Source organism: Cyprinus carpio, chromosome A18 (genome assembly GCF_018340385.1).
Source record: "Cyprinus carpio isolate SPL01 chromosome A18, ASM1834038v1, whole genome shotgun sequence".
In the NCBI taxonomy this organism is placed as follows: Eukaryota; Metazoa; Chordata; class Actinopteri; order Cypriniformes; family Cyprinidae; genus Cyprinus; species Cyprinus carpio.
In genome coordinates this window covers 14,680,659-14,702,243 of record NC_056589.1, presented here as the reverse complement: position 1 = coordinate 14,702,243, position 21,585 = coordinate 14,680,659, and the positions used below count along the sequence as shown (strand labels likewise).

At 38.0% G+C, this 21,585-nt stretch overlaps 1 protein-coding gene across 2 annotated transcripts in view; it reads right to left on the bottom strand.

Annotated features, from left to right (window-relative positions):
* The window catches only part of LOC109078033 (galaxin-like), a 53,189-nt gene that overhangs the window by 30,847 nt on the left and 757 nt on the right, over positions 1–21,585 (bottom strand). The gene's annotated exons all lie outside the window — the stretch shown is intronic.

The following is a 21,585-nucleotide window of genomic DNA, read 5'->3' as shown; positions in this document are numbered from 1 at the left end:
GGGAGGGCAAGGATGGGGAAAGGAAAAAGGATAAGTAATAACAACATAGAAGAGTTAATAGGGGACTCCCCCTTAAGGTGGCTCTTATGGGAGGAAATGTTTTTAATTTGAGGGGGGAGTTGGGGATTTGTTTTTAGACATATTTTTAAACTACAATCCAACCTAAATGTTTCATCACCAATATTTATAATATCTGATAAGTGCCAGTTGTTTGTATATAATTATACTCTTACTTTGCATGCTATGTTAACGAATTATATGTATAGTTTCATGTGTCGACTAAGTGATTTATAAAGCCATTGATTCATATTTATATTGTGAAGAAGATACTTTAAAAGAATTTTGATTTCAAACTCTGAATAATTTTTTTTTACAAAAGACAAGTAAACAGTCAGTAATAAAATAAGAATAGATAAATGACAAGCAATGGCACACACAAATACAAGTGCTGATCATATAATTAGAATATCATCAAAAAGTTGATTAATTAATTTCATTCAAAAAGTGAAACTTGTATATTATATTCATTCATTACACACAGAGTGATGTATTTCAAATGTTTATTTCTTTTAATTTTTGTGATTATAACTGACAACTAAGGAAAATCCCAAATTCAGTATCTCAGAAAATTAGAATATAAATTAAGACCAATACTAAGAAATGATTTTTAGAAATCTTGGCCAACTAAAAAGTATAAAAATGAGAAGTATGAGCATTTACAGCACTCAGTACTTAGTTGGAGCTCCTTTTGCCTGAATAACTGCAGTAATGCGGCGTGGCATGGAGTCGATCAGTCTGTGGCACTGCTCAGGTGTTATGAGAGCCCAGGTTGCTCTGATAGTGGCCTTCAACTGTTCTGCATTGTTGGGTCTGGCATATCTCATCTTCCTCTTCCCAATATCCCATAGATTTTCTATGGGGTTAAGGTCAGGCGAGTTTGCTGGCCAATTAAGAACAGGGATACCATGCTCCTTAAACCAGGTACTGGAAGCTTTGGCACTGTGTGCTGGGGCCAAGCCCTGTTGGAAAATGAAATCTGCATCTCCATAAAGTTGGTCAGCAGCAGGAAGCATGAAGTGCTCTAAAACGTCCTGGTATACGGCTGTGTTGACCTTGGACCTAAGAAAACACAGTGGACCAACACCAGCAGATGACATGGCACCAAAAACCATCACTGACTGTGGAAACTTTACACTGGACCTCAAGAAACGTGGATTGTGTGCTTCTCCTCTCTTCCTCCAGATTCTGGGATCCTGATATCCAAAGGAAATGCAAAATTTACTTTCATCAGAGCACATAACTTTGAACTACTCAGCAGCAGTCCAGTCCTTTTTGAAGTGAGACGCTTCTGACGCTGTCTGTTGTTCAAGAGTGGCTTGACACAAGGAATGCGACAGCTGAAACCCATGTCTTGCATATGTCTTTGTGTAGTGGTTCTTGAAGCACTGACTCCAGCTGCAGTCCACTCTTTGTGAATGTCCCCTACATTTTTGAATGGGTTTTGTTTCACAATCCTCTCCTATTGCTTGTACACTTTTTTCTATCATATCTTTTCCTTCCCTTCGCCTCTCTATTAATGTGCTTGGACACAGAGCTCTGTGAACAGCCAGCCTCTTTTGCAATGACCTTTTGTGTCTTGGTCGTCTTTTGGACAACTGTCAATTCAGCAGTCTTCCTCATGATTGTGTAGCCTACAGAACTAAACTAAGAGACCATTTAAAGGCTTTGCAGGTGTTTTGACTTAATTAACTGATTAGAGTGTGGCACCAGGTGTCTTCAGTTTCGAACCTTTTCACAATATTATAATTTTCTGAGATACTGAATTTGGGATTTTCCTTAGTTGTCATTTTTAAACATCAAAATTAAAAGAAATAAACATTTGAAATATATCAGTCTGTGTGTAATGAATAAATATAATATACAAGTTTCACTTTTTGAATGGAATTAGTGAAATAAATTTACTTTTTGATGATATTCTAATTATATGACCAGCACCTGTACAATAACAAGTTACAACTAAAATTAACTGTGCTTTTTCAGGAAAGGAATAACAGTAATATTCAAGTACAGAAATACCACAGAAACTGAAAAATGTATTTAATTTTAAAATAACACTGGTTAGTCTTTAATTTATAAATAAATATTAATGACAGACAGCAGCAGGTTCATTTAGGTTGCTTTCCCTTAATAGCCTATATATCAATAATGTTTAATATAAATTGACTGTTTACGGTAATACTAATTAAGATGGGCATTCTGACTTAATTTTGTTTGCGCAATAAGGTGCAAACAGAACTTCATTCTGTAGTCACGTGCTCTCAGATACGACTCTGTGTGCGCGTGCTTTGGGTGTGAGCTCACAGAAAGCGGTCTCACAGAGACCGCGCAAGTACTGAATTGAGCACTTGAATGTTTAAAATTGTAAGACTCAGAAGCATGTGCAAATGATATTCTGTCATCTGTCCCGAGATGGAGGTGGCTGCAGCAGTGGCGGCACAAACAACAGAACTGAGTAGACTGAGAGCTCATGAGACGTGGTGGGGTGATTAAAATTGTATCTCATGAGACGTGGTTGTGTTGATTGTGAGGTAATGGTAGGTTTATATGGTTCTAATGTGGGAGTTTTTAATCCTAGTTTTCGGAAGTTTAGAGTGTTTGTTGAGGTGGTGTGTTATTTGATTGTTTATTTTTTTTATTAATTTTTTGTATATGGATGTGAATTTTTTTTATATTTTTTGGACTTCGAATTTTGATCTACCATTCACTCCCATTATAAAGCATGGATTATGCTGGATATTATTTAAAATGAGCTTGAGGGTGAGTAAATCATGGGGTAATTTATTTAAAATGAGCTTGAGGGTGAGTAAATCATGGGGTAATTTGTAAAGACACACAGGGATAACTGATTATTTCCCTTAATTTAGTTTTAAATATGGCCACAAAATTTTTTTAATATATTTCTGTTTTGGACCGAGAGAAGTGTGTTCACTGAGAAAATGGCAGACGTTAATCTTCAGACCCCTGTGAACACCAAGCAGTGTAAAGATATGGTCATCATCCTTACTATACTTCTCTGACTTTAACAATGAGCTTAGAGCCAAAGCGAAATTAATTTCAAGTAAATGTCTGTAATTGACCATTAACAGTATAATTTTTCGCAACAACTTGGGGAATCTGAAATGAAGATAGTAATTGACCAACAGGAAGCTTTGGATCTGCTGAAGATGAATGCATACTTTTCAAGCATTTTATTGCAGCATTCACTGTTATTTTTCTGCAGTGATGACTAGTGAAGAGTATTTCTACTAATTTACTTAAAGATGTAGCTCACTCAGGATTCTGTCATCATTACATAATTTCACCCTCATGTTTTTCTAAACCTGAATTTTGTTTTTCTGCAGAACCTTCTGCAGGTTACTTTGAAAATGCTGGTAATCAAAACAAACACATTTGTCATGTCGGGACAACATGAGGGGGAGTAAATATGATTTAAAATTTTGGGTGAATATCTCTAGTTAGGATGATACACACTTTAAAAATAAATCATGCTGGGCAATCATTGAAATTAGTGCTATAAATAGACTGTCTTTCAAGAGATTAAGATGTGGAAAGAATTTTTTTTTTTTTTTTTTTATGGATGTCAATGGATGAGAGGCTTCTCTACGCTGAATAAACAGCTTTGTAGAAGAAACAGCTGATCATTTAATGAATCGACAGCCTATAGGCTAATCTTCAACATGGCTAAACAACAGTGGCATGCATGAGCCCCTGTTCGAGCTCGAGCCCCTGCCTCTTTAATTGTTGATGCTAAAGCGCCCTTTCGGTCTGGTCTTTGTACCATGATTTCCACCCCCGGGCCCGCGATTGTGCCCTAGCAATGTTGCTTAGCCCCTGCCCCTCCAGAGGTCTGTGCACGCCACTGCTAAACAATATTTCTGAATTGAACTTTATTTTGAGTTTACACTAAAAAAAAAAAACATATTGTTTTATAAGAGAAGTCACTGACTTTTTATGACAGGTAATACAGACCCCCGTATCTCCCAATAGTAAGACAATCTCTGGCTGCAGCACCTGGCCCAATTGATTCGGGCCTTAATTGGGCAGTGAGTGCACAGGCATCCGCACCAAGGATAAGTCAGTAAGACAGGTGAGAATTTAACTGAAACTGGCCCGAGTGTATTTTGCTATCTGGGTCACCAGTGTGTGGACAAGTAAATATCGGCTAACATAATTTAACAAGTTTTTACTAAACTTTAGTGTCAGTAGTTTGCTTGAAAGTAAAAAAAGGATTTAATCCTAAAGTATCTATTTTCTTAAAATACCATTGCTTTTCATCTGTGGTGAAGTGTGTTGTGTTTCCAATCATTAAAGGGCTCATATGATGCGATTTCAAGTTTTCCCTTCTCTTTGGAGTGTTACAAGCTCTTGGTGCATAAAAAAGATCTGTAAAGTTGCAAAGACTAAAGTCTCAAACCCAAAGAAATATTCTTTATAAAAGTTAAGGGTCAACTATACCCCCCTAAAATGGCTGGTTCTAACACGCCCCCACATGTCTACATCACTAGACGAAGATTTGCATAACACCGCCCAAATGTTCATGCAAAGAAAGAAGGCGTAACCTTTGATTCTTGCTGTTGCCGCCGGCGCCATGTCGTTGAGACGCTGTTTCGTTGTGAAAGTGAAAATACTTTGTTTGGCCTTCCAAAAGAGGACACAACTAGAAATCAGTGGTTAAGTTGTATTTACAACACTGTTCAAAAACAGTTCAACCCAAATATTCAGATGTGTGCAGCACATTTTATGGAGGACTGTTTTCTGATTCTGGGAGAGAAGACTACAATGCCGGCACTTCTGACTCACAGTCTGTAAGTACGTTTACATATGTAAAGGATTTGCCACAGAGATTCAAACGCAAGTTTTGAGAAGTGTAGAGCAGCGGTTCTCAATTCCAGTCCTCGCGTTCCCTGTTCTGCACATTTTGTATGTTTCTCTTATGGCTTCAGTCGTTTGTTCTATTCGAACATAAGTGTCCTGCGAAGTGGAGATCACAGGATATTCCGCCATGATTCCAGTTTGAAGCGAACGTATACTGTATGCTCCATTCAAAGTGCATTGAAGTGTGGGACACGTGAATTCTAATTAATATTTATTAACAGAGGAATTTCACACTTGACCGTGTGTAAGGACGTTGTACAGCACAAATCTGTGAATGAATGTTTCGAAGTGAGGTAAACTTCAACAGATTTCTCCTGCTTAGGGAGTAGGGAGCAACGAACACTGTGTAGGGACCTTGACAATGTCAATAAATGGTTCATGCATGGAGCTCACATCTAACGAGATGATTATCTGAATCAGGTGTGTTAACAAAGAGAGACAAAAAATATGCAGAGCAGGGGGGCACGAGGACCGGAATTGAGAACCACTGGGGTAGAGTAGAGCTTTTTGTTTGTCGTTTCTCCAATCACAAATGCAGACATGGTTTTATGTTTACACGGCGCAATGCAACGCAATACGTAAAAACACAGTATAAGTCATTATAATCCGTAATTATGTCCCCACTGGATGAAACAAATGACTCATTTGTAATGGGTTTTATAGTTTTTGTCTTGTCTTGCCAGTGTTCTGACAGGGACATGCATCACAGTATGACAAGGGGCGTAACATTTCCGACACACTCTTAAGGCATTTGGCCAAACACAAAGCACTGGATAGCTGGCCAATCAGAGCATACCTCGCTTTTCAGACTGAAGAGCTTTGTAAAAAATGACGCGTTTCAGAAAGGCGGGGCATAGAGGAGAGACCATAATGTATAGTATGTGGAAAATATTTTTTTGTACCTTAAACCGCATAAACCCCTTAATTACACCAGATAAACAAAATAATGTTCTTTTTAGCAACATCATATGACCCCTTTAATAATTATTATTAATAATAATTAGATATTACATATAATTTAGTAGTAAAACAAAGAGTTGCACGTTATATTAGTGCAAATGAGTAGTGCTGATATTTATTTTGTACAACATTTGCAACTGCTTTTTATAACTTAATTAGAAGCACCACAAAATTTCATTGCCATCTGTTACAGGGACTACTGAACAGACGTTTAGAAGTTGAATTTAAAATGCAAAGTATTAAAAATAAACACTGTAAGTGTGTCCCATCAGATAATAAAAAGTACTGCACATACTTGTGGTCTTCATGCTCACTTGAACACTTGGACCAAATATAGGAAATACGTCATATAAGTAGTCAAGTGGTCAAGTGCAAAGACTTCAAGTGCGGGTATTTGGACAAGGTGTATGTTTTGGCTTCACTTTTCTATAATGGAAGTAAGTGGAGATGTGTCATCCATCTTTTTTATAGTCTAAGTCTGAAACCCATTAATATCATGAGATTTTGACCAAATATATTCAACAACAAAATACTGAGTGCTCATATAGCTACAATAAACTTTATAATTTGTAAGTTGATGAAAATGTAATGCGATGCACTAACTGCCTCTGATGCGGCCATTAATGACGGACAAAACACATATTGCTGTCATTAGCTGGCCAAAATCCTTGTAACTTGTAAAGCCTTGTAATGTTTTTTTACCCCTGATGAGTTTGTATCCTTCCATGCAGAAGCTAGTTAATGGGTGTTTTGGTCACTTGCGGAAAGTTTTCTCTGATGTTTAATCATCATCAACAACATAAAGCTACCTATGACCTTGTGTTCCTACCTGACTTACACTGTGTCTACACCAGCTGTTGTGTTGTGCCGCTCCGTGCTGCAACAGCTAAAGCCTGTCTACACTGGATGTGAAAAAGACCGTTACAAACCATTTGAACTTTGTGTCAGTACAGAACAAGTCATCAGTTTAACGTCAGGGATTTGTCATGATGCATTGCGCCACACCACATCCAGTGTAGACAGTAGTGTTGTTTTTGGCGGCCTGTTTTAATTTTAGTTTTAGTCTAGTCTTTGTGTGAAGCTGTCGTTTTAGTTTTTATTAGTTTTAGTTTCATACTCTTTTTAGTCTAGTCTAGTTTTAGTCGACGAAAACGGATGACATTTTAGTCTAGCTTTAGTCAACGAAAACTGATGACATTTAGTCTAATTTTAGTCAATGAAAATTGTATTTTAGTCGCTTTTTAGTAATGCCATTCTATTTAACCCAGTCAATATAGTACAAGTACCTAGTAGTATAGACAAAACCAAAATTATCTTATTAAAGCCTATTATTGTTACCTTACAGACTCAAGAATACATCCATTCCAGACACGGAAGACTCTCTGATTTGAATTTACAACATTTATTTTAACAACCAAACATGTTAGAAGTACACACAAATAAATAAATAAATAAAAAAAATCTGCTAATTTTTCACCCAAAGACAAACCCCGGCTGGCCAGCCATCGGTCCCTTTCTCTGTGTCAAGGCTGATTTATACTTGACGCGTCCGCAAGTTCGCTTGGGTGAGCGTGGACAATATGTCATCGCAGTGTTGCCGGAAGTTCACTTTGAGCGCACGTGAACTCATTTTGTGTAGCGGAGTGCACAGCATTTTTTGTAACTTTCCTCACAGCTCCGCATCCGAACATACATGAGTTCAGGGTGATTCTAGCTGAACATGCACGTCTGTGCCGGCGTTTGTGTGAAACAGAAGTTTAATGTGAAGTTCCAACTCCCTTAGGTGCTTTTTGACAGAAAGCGTGTTTGAAAAAATGTCCAAGGCTTCTCATTTGAGGTACGTTTTATTTTTATTGTATAAAATAGAATAAGAATTCATTTAGATATTAATTATACAATATTTGATTTCAGTTGTATTGTGTTTGATGTGAAATACAGCCAATAGTTTAAGATTGTTTTATGTTTGTACATAAAGAAATTATTAATTCATCAGCTCATTCATCACAAGACTTGTACTGGCAAATGACTTCTCACCAGTGATTCCCAATGGTTTTAGGGGACAATTACTCCTCAAGTATAAAAGCCTCGTCCGTTTGAGAAGGAGCGCTCGCAGTCAGCGGAGGCTTGCGAAGCGGAGCCAGGCGAAACTATAAATCCCGCTTAACTTTGTTTGTTGTCGTTTTCTAAATAATGCCGCAAGTGGGGCTTGAGGAAGTGACGTTGCCTGAGTCTGTGCAGTGCGACCTGATTCAGCCCTTGCTGAAGTGAGACAGGTAACAGAAATACTGCAAAATAATAATAATGCGACTAAGCGAGAAGAAATAACGTTATAACATTTTGTTTCATCTCATTTTGGTCAACGAAAGTGAAGAGACATTTTAGCATAGTTTTTATTTTGTAAAACACATTTAGTCTCGTTTTTATTCATCAACAATATTGCAATATAGATTTAATTATAGTCATCGTCACATGACCAGCATTTACGTTGCATCTCGTCTCGTTTTCGTCACGTGATAAAGGTTCGTTGACGACGATATTTAGTAATAATTTTCGTTGACGAAAGCAACACTAGTAGACAGCATCACTGCTTATAATGGGTTCTATTGTCTTTTGTCGCGTTGCGCTGCTCGTGTCCAGTGTAGACATGTGTTAAGCTCAAGTTTCACTTTAAATGTGAGTACTACTTTTAATATAATATGCCATTTGAAGCAATGCATGTTTGTGCAATTTTGCTATATTTCAGTGCTTAGTGGTATGGGATTTTTTCAAAATCAAAACTGTGCCGTGGCTAAAAAAAAAAAAAGGTTGGGAAACACTGGTCTAGGCCATTGAGTAAATGAAGAGCACATTTTCATTTTTGTTTGGACTATCACTTCAATCTCACTCTTGAGCAGACTGTGCCATATGCCATGGTTCTGCAAGCCCAAATGAAGTCTGATATGATTTATCCTCATAAGACCCTCCAGGCTCATATGAGGACATTATATTTTTGTAAATTTCTCTGAGACTGTACATGCCACAGTTTTAAGTCTGGATGTCCTGTACAGAGCACATTCAGGGCTTTTCAGAGATACCAAATGATTAGATGTCTCACCATGACCACTCCCTCTCCTTGGTCATCAAAAACATCTAAAATTAATTTAGTGACACTCTTATGGAAATATGATAATATTTTGTAATTATCATTTAAATCTGTAAAATTTTTAAATTGTGTGTCATAAATCAACATCTCAGGAAAATGTTATGGGGTTTCAAATCAAAATATGACTTTCGGTTACGGAACAGGACGTTGATTTCATACATGTCCTCATATAAGGAAACAGGGACTAAAAGCATGTTTATTACATATTTTGGGAGACATAGAATAGGGAAAGAAACTATATTTCAATATTCTATGAAATATTATATATTGTTATGAAAATCTTTTTTAATTATTACTCCCATTATAACACTTCTTTTTTTCGTTACATGTTGCCCCAAAAACACATTAATATACAAATTAGATTTAGTTTATAGATACATTGTATATAATGAGAAAACCCGTTTATGGCCATTTTACACACATTTTACAGAAAGAAAAATGGTATATTGAATCATTCTGTTATAACATAGTTGAGAATCATCTTTATACAAGGTTTGGTAAAATAAATAAATAAATAAATAAATAAATACTAAAATCTTGAAAACTAAAAATGTATTGGTGATTTAAAAAAATCAATTGTTTTTGCCTATGCATCTTCATTCATGTATTTTTTTTTTTTTTTTTTTTAAAGAAATTGAGTCCCGATGTCTCCTACTGAGGATATAGCATAACTTATGAATTAAATATATTTTCTATATATAATTTATTTATTTTTACATTATTTTTAATGCTCTAAACAATGTAAAGACATGAAAAAAACATTTTTTTTCCTACAACTTTTTTTCTCGGGTCTTAAGAGGTTAAACTGATTTTATCAGTGACGTAGTGATTTTACTTATGTGACTATGTATACTTTGCTCTAAGAAACACTATATGCTTCTGTTTTAAAATGTGTTGGAAAACCCCCAATGATGTCAAAAATACAATGTATGACCTCATGCTAGGTCTGCGACTGCCCACGTTATATGTGCAATTCAAAATTCCCTGGAATCAGCTATGATGATCTGACCAATAATGTGTCACTACTGTGCAAGAAGAGAAAAAAGACCATTTCACTTTATCCCTTTCTTTTGATGTTTGATGTAGTAAGTACATATAACGTGTAACAATTAATTATTTATAATTACATGCAAGTAACCATAAACCGAACCCTAATCATAACCCTAAATTTATAGTAAGTACATTTAGTTAATTAATATTACTCAGTACTTAAATGCATAATTACACAGTAACAAGGACACCTTAAAATAAAGTGTAACTGAAACTTAAAGTACTTCATTAGATTAAATTACATTTTTAAAGTGCTTATATTAGCTTATATTACAGTTAAGCCTCTTTCACACTGCGATTCCGGCAAATACACGGGTAATCTGTCCCAGCATTTGTACCCGGGTCGCTAGATTTTGCACTTTCACACTGCCAGTGATTTCCCGGAATATGTGCTTGTGTTCCCACACAACCCGTAAAGGTCCCATAAAGACACGTGATATCAGGGTGTGATGTGTAATGTACGAGTCGAAAATTTGCCGGGTCCGACGTGCAGTGTGAAAGGGGCTTTACATTTTATTGATTACATATCATTCACACAATGGGATTAATCTATTCATAATTCAGCTATTGATTTACAGAAATCTTTTATCTTTTAACCCAAGAAGGCGTAATGGGATCATATTGACTTGACAGGCTGTGTGTCTTGATCCTTGCCTGTGTTCCCATATCTTGTGTTTTGGACTCTCGTATTGTAATGTGTTTTTGTGCTCCTCCTGTGTTCTGTGTCTTCTGTGTCTGTGTCTACCTGCCTTAGTTACCATAGTTACCATCATTAGTTCCCATTAGTGTGTCCCATCAGATAATGAAAAGTTCTACACACACATGTGGTCTTCATGCTCACTTGACCACTTGGACCAAATACAGGAAATATGTCATATAAGTGGTCAAGTGCAAAGACTTCAAGTGCGGGCATTTGAACAAGGGGTATGTTTTGGCTTCACTTTTCTATAATGGAAATAAGTGGAGATGTCATCCATCTTTTTTATAGTCTAAGTCTGAAACCCATGAATATCATGAGATTTTGGCCAAATGTATTTAACAGCAAAGTTCTGTGTTTATATAGCTACAATAAACTTTATAATTTGTAAGTTGATGAAAATGTAATGCGATGCACTCACTGCCTCTGAAGCTGGCCAAAAGCCTTGTAAAGCCTTTTTTTTTACCCCTGATGAGTTTGTATCCTTCCATGCAGAAGCTAGTTAATGGGTGTTTTGGTCACTGACTTGCAGAAAGTTTTCTCTGATGTTTAATCATCATCAACAACATAAAGCTACCTATGAGCTTGTGTTCCTACCTGACTTACACTGTGTCTACACCAGCTGTCGTGTTGCGCCGCTCCGTGCTGTACTAGCTAAAGGCTGCCTACATTGGACGCGACAAAGGCTGTTACAAACCATTTGAACTTTGTGTCAGTACAGAACAAGTCATTTGGCGCAATGAATCATTTGTCATGATTCATTGCGCCACACCACATCCAGTGTAGACAGCATCACTGAATATAATGCATTCTATTGTCTTTTGTCACGTCGCAGCACTCGTGTCCAGTGTAGACGTGTGTTAAGCTCAAGTTTCACTTTAAATGTGAGTACTACTTTTAATATAATATGCCATTTGAAGCAATGCATGTTTGTGCAATTTTGATATATTTCAGTGCTTAGTGGTGTGGGATTTTTTCACTGATCAAAACTGTGCCATGGCTAAAAAAAAAAGGTTGGGAAACACTGGTCTAGGCCATTGAGTAAATGAATCACTTCAATCTCACTCTTAAACAGACTGTGCCATATGCCATGGTTGCCCAAATGAAATCTGATATGATTTAAACTGATTTTATCAGTGACGTAGTGATTTTACTAATGTGACTATGTACACTTTGCTCTAAGAAACAATATATACTTCTGTTCTAAAATGTGTTGGAAAACCCCCAATGATGTCAAAAATACAATGTATGACCTCATGCTAGGTATGTGACTGCCCACGTTATATGTGCAATACAAAATTCCCTGAAATCAGCTATGATGATCTGACCAATAATGTGTCAGTACTGTGCAAGAAGAGAAAAAAAGACCTTTTCATTTTATCCCTTTCTTTTGATGTTTTGTTGTACAGAATTGAATAACACTGGCCAACTACGAAGGAATGTTTAATGTAAAAAATAAAAATAACTAAATGGAGGACACATGTGTGCAGTTCACACTTTGCTACTTTAGGACTGATAACTGCATTAACTTGCAGGTGTGAGTCTCGAAATATTCAGTTCACACAGTGTACATAGCAGCTGTATGAATGAACAACCAAAGTAAAGTCTTATTCTAGTTGTGAATATCACTTGTAACTGAGTGACTAAATATCAAATATGGCAATGTCCATAAAACTGTTTCCAGATATTTCTATTATTTTTTGAGCACACTCTACTGAACTAAATCAACTGAATACACTGGCTATGACATAAATGTCCCATCATGTATAGTACTGTCCCATCTTAAAGATACAGACCATCATTCTAGTGTCACAGTCAAGTCCAATCTTAAGTAACAGAGAGCAGGTTTTTTTAAACCTGAGTGGAGAGATGCATTTACAGTAAGTCACGCACAGACAGTGCTCGGATTACTTGCAAATTATAATCCATTACTAATTTCAAATTACATTAACAAAATCTATGAAATTACATGTGATCTGAATTGTGTAATCAGATTAAAGAAACTTAGGTAACACTTTATTTTAAGGTGTCCTTGTCACACGTTATATGTACTTACTATTATAATAACAATTAATTATTTATAATTACATGCACGTAACCTTAAACCGAACCCTAATCGTAACCCTAAATTTATAGTACATATAAGTACATTTAGTTAATTAATATTACTCAGTACTTAAATGCATAATTACACTGTAACAAGGACACCTTAAAATAAAGTGTAACTGAAACTTAAAGTACATACCCGATTCCAAAAAAGTTGGGACCCTGTACAAATTGTGAGTAAAAAAGGAATGGAATAAATTACAAATCTCATAAACGTATATTTTATTCACAATAGAATATAGATAACATATCAAATGTTGAAAGTGAGACATTTTGAAATGCCATTCCAAATATTGGCTCATTTTGGATTTCATGAGAGCTACAAATTCCAAAAAAGTTGGGACAGGTAGCAATAAGAGGCTGGAAAAGTTCAATGTACATATAAGGAACAGCTGGAGGACCGATTTGCAACTTATTAGGTCAATTGGCAACATGATTGGGTATAAAAAGAGCCTCTCAGAGTGTGAGTGTCTCTCAGAAGTCAAGATGGGCAGAGGATCACCAATTCCCCCAATGCTGCGGCGAAAAATAGTGGAGCAATATCAGAAAGGAGTTTCTCAGGGAAAAATTGCAAAGAGTTTGAAGTTATCATCATCTACAGTACATAATATCATCCAAAGATTCAGAGAATCTGGAACAATCTCTGTGCGTAAGGGTCAAGGCCGGAAAACCATACTGGATGCCCGTGATCTTCGGGCCCTTAGACGGCTCTGCATCACATACAGGAATGCTACTGTAATGGAAATCACAACATGGGCTCAGGAATACTTCCAGGAAACATTGTCGGTGAACACAATCCACTGTGCCATTCGCCGTTGCCGGCTAAAACTCAAAAAAGAAGCCATATCTAAACATGATCCAGAAGCGCAGGCGTTTTCTCTGGGCCAAGGCTCATTTAAAATGGACTGTGGCAAAGTAGAAAACTGTTCTGTGGTCAGACGAATCAAAATTTGAAGTTCTTTTTGGAAAACTGGGACACCATGTCATCTGGACTAAAGAGGACAAGGACAACCCAAGTAGTTATCAGCGCTCAGTTCAGAAGCCTGCATTGTATGGTATGGGGTTGAATGTGTGGCATGGGCAGCTTACACATCTGGAAAGGCACCATCAATGCTGAAAGGTATATCCAAGTTCTAGAACAACATATTATATACATATTATATATACATATTTATTTATGTTTAAATATTTGCCGGTTCCTGCCTCCTTCTTCCCGATCTACAAACTTTGTTACACATTGTTAGATGAGTAAAGCATTGGATAGACATTAAAAAGTAGCATTAGAAATATTTTGATTCAACATATCATACATAATGATAATAGATGGACATTAATGGATTAAAAAAACATAAGAATTGAAATATGAAATGATTTTTTTTTTAATGCAATGATATTTTAAATATGAAGCTAAAACCTCCAGTAGGTGGAGGCAATTCACCGTGATTGAGTGAGTGATTCATTCAACTGACTCCTTCAAACAGATGATAAATTTGAAAACAAAGCAAGTGACTGTCTTTATAAATTGCTCATTAAATCATTGACTTGAATAAAAAAAAAAACAAAAAAAAAAAAAACATAAGTTTGATTCATTTGGGAACAAAACACAGCTGTGTTTCTGATGCACAAAAGTTCTGCTGTGACTTTGTTTGAACTATTTTAATTTGCAAAATTGAGCAAAGCAGACAATACAATATTGTGTCTAAAATTTCAAATAATATTAACTTTTTGTTTACTAAACCATTGAATAAAATCAATATCACATCTGCAATTGTGCAGATATTCGGGAAAACAGCACAGATGGGCACAAATACATCAAAAAGTATTTTGTTACTGTGACGAGTCAGCTGCCTCCCCCCAAATTATCATTGGCACCCCATTCCAAATCGCCGCCCTTCACCAGGCCCCCGACAGGAGTGGGTGTGTGAGCGAAGGGGTGCTGAATGAGCCAGTGAGAAGGATGCAGCCGCTGGAAGAAGCCGCCGCCCCTCACTCCCCGGACCGAAGAGGGGAGCGTGTGCGGCCGCCGGACTCCACCCCTTACCTGGACCCTTCACTCCTAAACACTGCCCCACCTACAAGAACCCCGCAGCACGACGAGGACACCAGATTCCCTGTTTATTTTGGACACACCTCCTCTTTTGGACACTTTTATTCCCTCTTTTGGTTCATTTTCTGTTAATAAAAGCCTGACGCCACCCCCCACTGTGTCTGTTGTTTGCTCCTTCTGCCACAGTGGTGGAGAATGCGGGCAAGGCGGAGCTTAGACAGCACAGTTGGGTAACAACTGGTGACGTCACTCCCTCTCGCTCACAAACCAATCACTAGTTCACCTGATAACAATCACACCATGCACCTGAGACCAATCACACACACACACCGCACAATCATCAGACATGCTTTATAAGCATTGGACTTCCTCTCATACGTGGCTGAGTATTGTTCTGTGTATATCACTTTCCTAGTGATAGCAGTGATACAAAAGTCTTTCCGTGTTAGTTCTCTTAGTCTTGTCTTAGTTTCTAGTTTTCATAGTCTTGTTTCAGTTTCTTGTTTTCATAGTCTTATTTCAGTTTATGGTTTTCTTAGTCTTGTCTCTGTTTCCAGTTTTCATAGTCTTATCTTAGTTTCTAATTTTCATAGTTTAGTCTTTTTCTTGCCTTGCCCTGTTAGTCATGTTTTGACCCTTTTGCTCTGGATTACCCCTCTTGCTTAGCTCTCTGGATATTGTTCGCTCATCAAAGACCCACGCTTGCCCTAGGATTATTCTTGTGTCTTGACCTCTATATACCTGTTTGCCAGTCTTTGACCCATGCCTGTTATGACCACGTCTCTGCTCAAATAAAAGCTCGCACATGGATCTGCACGTCTCATCGGCTCCCAGGTTACAGAATACTCGGCCACACAAGGATCCAGCAGCTTTTCTAAGGGACCCTGGCCAGGTATGGACCCATTCGAGCAGCTGCTTGACCTGCGACAGGGGAGTTTGTCCGTAGAGGAATGTCACTCACTTTTGTGAATTATCTGCTAAGGTACCTTTTGACAAGGTTGTATTAAAGGAAATTTTTCGTTTCGGACTGAGTGAACCCATAAAATCCTGGTTGCCAGAGGGTAAATTTCATTGAAGTCTAAGGGACTTTATCGACTATGCTTTGCTGTCTGCTGGCTCTTTGTTCACTGTGGGTATCGCGGAAGAGGAACATGACACCGTGTCTTTGCCTATAATGGCGGACGCACCAGTTTTCATGCACAAAATGGTGGCAACAACAGATCCTGTTCACAAAATGGCATCCAACTCAATGCTCCATCATGTCACTGCTGCCACTCATGAGTCAAGTCATCGCTGACCTTCCTGAGTCCCGTCGCATCTCCGCTGAACTTCCAGGGTCTCGTCAATTCTTGCCTGTTCACCCAGACTCTGGTCACCTCCTATCTTCTGCATCCAAATCTTTAAGAATGGGGATTGCTTTAGGTTGCGTTTGGACTGCGTTCATCACCACAGAACTACCAGAGGTGGTGGCTGATGCTGCAGAACCTCTTGGGGTAATGACACTTGCTGCTGTGTTCTCCGAAGTGATGGCACTCGCTGCGGTCTCTCCAGAGGTGACGGCAACTGCTGCAGAACCTTCGGAGGTGTCAGTAGTATCCACTCATAAATCCTCATCCTGTCAAGGCTATGGATTACAAGAATTAGATGTTTTGTTTCCAGTCAAGACTTGGAGAAACTTGTTCATGCTTTTATCACCAGCAGGGTGGACTATTGTAATGGTCTCCTCACAGGCCTTCCCAAGAAGACCATTAGACAGCTGCAGCTCATCCAGAAACGCTGCTGCCAGGATTCTGACTAGAACCAGAAAATCTGAGCATATCACACCAGTTCTCAGGTTCTTACACTGGCTTCCAGTTACATTTAGGATTGATTTTAAAGTACTTTTACTCGTTTATAAATCACTCAATGATCTAGGACCAAAATATATTGCAGATATGTTCACTGACTATAAACCTAACAGACCACTCAGATCATTAGGATCGAGTCAATTAGAAATACCAAGGGTTCACACAAAACAAGGGGAGTCCGCTTTTAGGTACTATGCCGCCCGCAGTTGGAATCAGCTTCCAAAAGAGATCAGATATGTTCTAAAACATTAGTCACATTAAAATCTAGACTCAAAACTCATCTGTTTAGCTGTGCATTAATTTAATGAGCACTGTGCGATGTCCGACCTGATTGCACTGTATCTTACGTATTCACTGTATTTTATATAAAATCATTTTCTCTTTTAACTGTTTTAAATTCATTTTAAATAAGTCAATTTTTAAATCATTTTCAAAGTTTTAAAATTGCTTGTTTTTTATTTTTTAATTATTTTTCTTCATGATTATTTTACTTTCTTTTATGTAAATCACTTTGAATTACCATTGTGTACGAAATGTGCTATATAAATAAACTTGCCTTGCCTTGCCTATGGAGGGCATCTATGAACTCTCGTCCTGTCATGGCTATGAAGGCCATCTGCGAATCCTCGTTCTGTCCTGTCACTGCTACGGAGGCCGTCTGTGAACTCTCGTTCTGTCGTGTCACGGCTATGGAGGCTGTTTAATGAACTCTCTGTGTTCCCTGCCTCAGTCCCTGAGACCATGAATGCACTGCCTGTAATGTCTGTCTCTGCTTTTTCTAGGCCCCAGTCTCTGCCATTGATCCTGGTGGGCTCCAGTGATAGCTGCGATACAAAAGCCTTTCTGTGTTAGTTCTCTTAGTCTTGTCTTAGTTTCTAGTTTTCATGGTCTTGTTTCTGTTTCTTGTTTTCATAGTCTTGTCTCTGTTTCTAGTTTTCATAGTTTAGTCTTTTTCTTGCCTTGCCCTGTTACTCGTGTTTTGACCCTTTTGCTCTGGATACTGGATTACCCCTCTTGCTTAGCCCTCTGGATATTGTTCGCTCATCGAAGACCCGTGCTTGCCCTAGGATTATTCTTGTGTCTTGCCCTCTATATACATGTTTGCCAGTGTTTGACCCATGCTTTTTATGACCACGTCTGTCTAATAAAAGCTCTCACATGTCTCATCAGCTCCCACATTACACACGCACATATAGAAATATATTTCTTATATTTAACAGTCATTTATGATATACATGTTTCATATTTTAAACTATAGCTACAATAGCATAAGCACACCTGCTCATAACAATGCACTTAGTGAACAGACTATTACTGTGCTGAACAGTGCACTACCATTACTTTTTAAATAAAGTAACACATAGTTTAAAGTAACGTGACATACAGCCATGTATGGTGACCCATACTCAGAATTCGTGCTCTGCTTTTAACCCATCCAAAGTGAACACACACACAGCAGTGAACACACACCCGGAGCAGTAGGCAGTCATTTTATGCTGCGGTGCCCGGGGAGCAGTTGGGGGTTCGGTGCCTTGCTCAAGGGCACCTCAGTCGTGGTATTGAAGGTGGAGAGAGCGCTGTACATTCACTCCCCCCACCTACAATTCCTGCCAGCCCGAGGCTCAAACTCAAAAGCCTTAGATTGCAAGTCCAACACCTCTAACCATTAGGCCACAACTTTAACAGTGTTTGGCCAATTATCTTCTTAACCACAGGCTCTACTCTACTTTTACATTCAAAATAATACATTAAACACTAACAGATATCCCCCTATGTTAATACTGAGCAAAAACACATGAAAAAACAAAAATTTTAAAATGTAGACTCTCCTTTAACAGTCAGAAGCAAAGCATGCTGGGAACTAGAAATCTGCTGTAACTTCCATGAATGTGTGCATATGTGTGTACATACATTTATATGGGGAACATCTATGTGCAATACATGCTCAATAAAGGATCAAACAATTAATATTTATTTTCTAAATATATTTCTATCAATATATAGCTATAATTGTCAATGCATATATTGCTGTATATTGGGAAAATATAAGCACTCGTTTCCAATATATAGAAATGTATTATGTAATATATCATATTATATTTGACAGTATATTACCATATATTTTGTTTCATAAGGGGAGAGAGGCAGATACATACAAAGCTGGCTGCCCAGAGAGAGCAGGTTATGCCTGTACAGTAGCCAAGGAGTAGAAACAGAGCTACACTTAATAACCACCTGCTCTAACTATAATGACATTTGAAAACAGTTCTTTCCTAATTTTAACTTATTTGTTCCAACTTCAAAAAGCTGGAGAACGATGCACAAGTTCAATATTTGCTTGGTGAAAAAAGAGACTGCATTTCACTAGCGGCAAGTACAATAATGCCTGCCACAAAAATAGGAAAAAGTCGACCAGTGTAGTGTCAACAGTACTGCGTCCATGTACTCACGCACACACACACACACACAAAGACACATGAACTCTTGTACACTCATATGTATACACACAACGTTCATTGTAGATATTGCTGTACTATTGTTTCTCTATACCTGTTGTTCATTCTTTTTTGTACATTTTATTTCCCTATTCTTTGTTTTTCTTGCTCATATAAATGCTTTGGCAATCCAATGTACAATTTGTCATGCCAATAAAGCTGGAGCAATTTTCCCCCTTGGAGTGGCCTCCGAAGCATATAAAGAGCTGCTCTGAGTGCCTGCAAGGGTCAGAGCGGTCAACATAGTCTCTGAGAGCCCGCACTGAGCAGAGTAGATTGGGACCCTGCTCACCATCTACAGCGGGGAGGGTAATGAACAGCTCTGAACAGTTCTTTCCCAATTTTAACTTATTAACTTATTAAAAGTAGAGAGCATTTTTGGCATGTAGCCATGTCTTGGCTTGAGGACAACTTTACAGTCATTAGGCCCAAACTCAAGACAGGAAGTGCTGACTGACAGCGCCTGCAAGTCACCCACTTGCTTGACTGATGCCAATGCCAAAAGGAGGGCGGTCTTAAGCTTTATGGGCAGCAGATCAGCCAACTGGAGCGGCTCAAAGAACTATTGATATGTCCCAGGTCGCAACAGTGCAAGGGTGAGACGGATTCAACCTCCAAGCTCCCCTCTTAAACTTAACGACTAGGTCGTTCCTGCTGACTGAGTAGCCAGCTTCGAGGGAATGATTCGCTGCGATAGCTGCCAAATAAACTTTGAGCATGGATGGTGTTACAAACTTGCCTGTCTAGGGTAGAGGAGAAGGAACAGATAAAATTAATAAATTAAAGAATTTAAATAAACTAAACAAATTGAACGCCTTCAGAGCCTCTGTCTCCTGTCCCAGCACTGATTCAACACTTCAACCATCTTACCAATCAAGCAAAAAGATTTAATAAAGGAACATAGGAAAAACAGTAACAAAGAAATTAAAGATCTTAAATGGAAGCAATTAAATTCAGGAGGGGGCAATGGCCAAAATAATAAACAAAAATAAGTCTAACTATTTTAGTAAACTAAATAACCTAAACACAACATAACAATTCAAACAAAAGACAATTCTACACCTATCTCCCTCTCTACCTGAAAAGCAGCGAAAAATATATATAAAAAAACAAATGGCACCCACCTGCCTACAGCTTCCTAAAATAAAATCATAAAAATAAAATAATTAAAACAAAACCTGAAACAACTTGCACTCAGGGGGTAAATGGAAAAAATCACTGTCAACAACAAGAAAAACACATCTGCAACTGGCGCCAGGGACTCTTTGCAAGAGAGACGTGGGGAAAAAACTCCCACACCTCTGTAGCACTGGAAAACTGAATGATGTTTATGGCAGAGTACGTGGTCGCAAGAGTGAATCAGCAAAGGGTGACACTCAGGAGCGCTGATCAACAACTGGTGTCGTTACTCATCCTAGGAAAAGAGAAACAATAGAAAGACACAACAGGCATTCACAACACCTTTACAAGAACACGATGTACTATGATGTAACAACGGGGTTCTCCCTTTGTCCAGTAGCTCTTGCAGAAAGGTAAACGTGTGACACATCATACGAGGATGGGTGTTGCACATCAATAAGAAAAGACTGACCATTTCCAGGTGAAAAGGTGTCTTGTAGAGATGTCTTGCTCTAGCCTCTAAAATGTATTAGTCACGCTCGCGGGGAGCTGCAGAGGTTCCCGTCGAGAGCCCAGACATGAAAGCTCCACAGCTCTGGTCTGGGGTCCCAAATCATGCCTCATCTGAACACATCTGATTGGCCATTGCATTCCTAAACTGAACTGAGTCATGTGTGATTGGTTATAATGCGCAACGCTGTAAAAACGCGTACAAAGAATTATGATGCAAAATGAACACACTTTAAATTTAATGCTGCAATAAACACTTTACATTTCATTTTCTTTTTTTATACTTATTATATAAGTTTTGTGCTGTTTGGAATGAAAATCTGAGCTATTATCCTGAGGCACTAAGGCACACCCAATCCATGAACTGCTGCATTCAGTGATTCTACATATTTCTCATCTTAGATACAGTCTGAACTAATGAGACATAAATGGCATGCTGGTTGCAAGTGTGAGAAAACAAACAAAAATATCTGAGAAGCTCATCAGCAGCCACTCAGAAGTATGATGACCATTTTTTCCCTTTCTGTTTCGTGGAGTTGGCCAGTACTTGCACACATTCCAAGCAAAATTATTGTACACTCTTAAAATTCCAAAAGTATGTGAAAAACAGGAAGAGTCTCCACCCAACAAGACATAAAAAAAATTCCAAGTTTCTACAAATTCCTCTCACTGACTAT